General features: G+C 33.1%; 1 non-coding gene across 1 annotated transcript; it reads right to left on the bottom strand.

The window, feature by feature from the left end:
• Positions 1-281: 281 nt before the first annotated feature.
• On the bottom strand, positions 282-353 carry TRNAP-AGG (transfer RNA proline (anticodon AGG)). Its single transcript has one exon. It is a non-coding gene; the product is annotated as a tRNA-Pro (tRNA).
• Between the last annotated feature and the right edge of the window lie 2,404 nt (positions 354-2,757).

Below are 2,757 nucleotides of genomic sequence, written 5' to 3'. Positions count from 1 at the left end.
TATTCTACGAAATGTTTATGCATACGTTTACTGTATGTCGTTACAACCTTCAACTTCTCAGGACATCCTGGAGCATTTGGTAGTATTAGACGAATGTATCCTCATTTAGCGGTGGGTAATAATGGTTTATAAATAGGAATCAAATTCATTTGATTTTCCATTAAACAAGCCGAAAATTGCTTAAAGAAATCTTTTTATAAGCAATATATTTGCGCTATGTAATTTTATGAAACATAATTATAAAGAATTGATATACATAGTTACTACGTGTTTAAAATTTAGGGCTCGTCCGGGATTTGAACCCGGGACCTCTCGCACCCTAAGCGAGAATCATACCCCTAGACCAACGAGCCAGTTGAAAGGTTGTTTTTATTATTCTTTTTATTAATAGGGAGTTTCCTATTTTTGAACGAGATAAATTGTGTCACGTTTTGCTACGGTATTTTCATATATTTAATAACGGTTGCCTTCTTTCATTCTGTTAATGACCTCTATTATTCGTTTCGAGAACTAGTTGGAAAAATCATAGCCTTTACTTTCAGAGTTGATCATATGAACAGGGTGAAACAATAGAAATTATTAATTTTCTTTATCCTTATAACTTTTTATCTCTTTAAAGGATCGACAACAAGTTTCAAATTCCGTGACACTTCAAAATAGCATGAATTATCATTTCTGAGGTGGAAATTGAACGAGTGGTGACAGTGTTATTGGAATACGAAGACAAGTGTTAGGAATGAAAGTAAATGTTACCTGTTATTAAAAATTTTATGGCAAAGCACACAGCGTTTATCTTTAGACATGTAATAGAATGTGTTATATAACTCAAATTCTCCATCCTCCATAGTTCTAGACGAAGAAAGCAAATTACAGGTTCTATGAGGATACTATAAGGCAGTAAGTACGCCAGAAACTTTTACTTAGGGGGTGTTCAAAATAAAAGGGGGGTGTGCTCTCAGAATAGTGATATAATTTTTAAACAAACTCAAACAAGAAAACAGTGTATTTTGTTTCGCAACTATTGCAATACTATTATTATTATTATTATTATTATTATTATTATTATTATTATTATTATTATTATTATTATTATTATTATTATTACCAGTACTACCACTACTATTAATAATAATAATAATAATAATAATAATAATAATAATAATAATAATAATAATAATAATAATAATAATAATAATAATAATAATAATATTAATATCAACTCTTTGCAGTGGTAGGTTTAATAAAGTAAGTTCACACATTTGAGCATTTATTATTAGGCCTATTATTAAACTAAGTAATACAGTGAAACCTCTCAGAACGGATATCGGTGGAACCGATTATTTGTCCGTAAATTAGAGGTATCCCTAAAAGGAAGGGTTTTCTCGCATAACACCACATCACACATATTTATGGCATGGAAAAATAAGAAAGTTTGTCCTCTTATGAAAATATCCACTATTGAGAGATGCCCGCTGAGAGAGGTTTCACTGTATTCGGAATTAACCTCCACTATTTTACCTAGTAATTACATGTGAAATGATTACATACGAATTATTGTAGTCTAATTATTTCGCAAAATTCTGCTATTATTTCAATTTATTCACCCCAGCAAGTTTTAGTGGGTGATTTTTTTTCAAAATATTAATTTTGAAAAAATTCCCTCGTCCCACGCTGAAATCACATTCGTTTAGTAATTAATACTATACATAGTTCCAATTTCATTTCATTTAATATTCTAACCCTGTTGTTAACGTTAATTGTTGTAATATTATTTGATCTCTTAATCTCCGTTCCTGCCCCTTCCTGGCTACGTTATTATTCATTGATTTAGTTGTTTTCCAGAAATCCAGTTTTTCAGTTTACAAATATATTGTATCTTTCTGTTTTGTCTTCTTTAATATACCCTAATTTTAATAATCCCAGGGCTCATAGTGTTCTGATCTCTTGTAAATAGTGGAAAAGTGCCAAAATATGGCAAAAAGCACACAAAAAGTGACCAAAATCTCATCATGCCCCCTTTCCCTTTTTCAATTTCTCCATCACCTCTCTCTTTGTTTGAGCTCCTCCGTGGCTAAGCGGTTAGCGTACGCGCCTTTGGCGTGGGAGACCCGGGTTCGATTCCCGGCGGGAGCTCATGTGGTTCGGATTCCACGTTAATCAGTAGGTCCACGTCTCATATAGCCTCACTGCTGAAACGGACGCTAAACTAAAATCAACTCAACTCTTTCTTTATTTGTTCTTTTGTTTCTTCTTTACTTCTTTTTGAGCTTCCTCCTTTCTTAGGTTTTCAAAGTATTTTGTAGTTACGGTAAGCAGACTTAACAGATGTAAACAGCTTCTGAGTAAGTGGACCAGTTCTGGCCCATTTTCGAATTTCTTCATCCCAGACATTATATTAACTTCGCATTAAGAGTACTCAAAAACGTGAAATATTCAAATTCATCACCTACTCTTAAGAAGAACATACAAGAAGCATAACACAAGACGAACATGATGAACCACACAAAAACACATACACACAACGTTGAACGAAGCGTTAACTACTACGAGAGAAAACTAAAAGATTATTATGATAGAAGAAAGAATAGACACAGAAGGGTTCTCAACCCCAACTTGAGAGCTTAAGCATCCACCAACCGTCCACTGTGCTTTAGAAAGAATAAAAGCTAAAGTGAGAATAAAGCTGACTGTTTCACATGTGGCAGCAAGTACTGAAGCTTTCAGAAGAGTAATGGGTAACAAATTTCTGCCCTTTTC

This window comes from Thermobia domestica, chromosome 2 (assembly GCF_964235325.1).
Source record: "Thermobia domestica chromosome 2, izTheDome1.hap1.1, whole genome shotgun sequence".
NCBI lineage: Eukaryota > Metazoa > Arthropoda > Insecta > Zygentoma > Lepismatidae > Thermobia > Thermobia domestica.
This window is presented reverse-complemented; position numbering and strand designations above follow the sequence as displayed.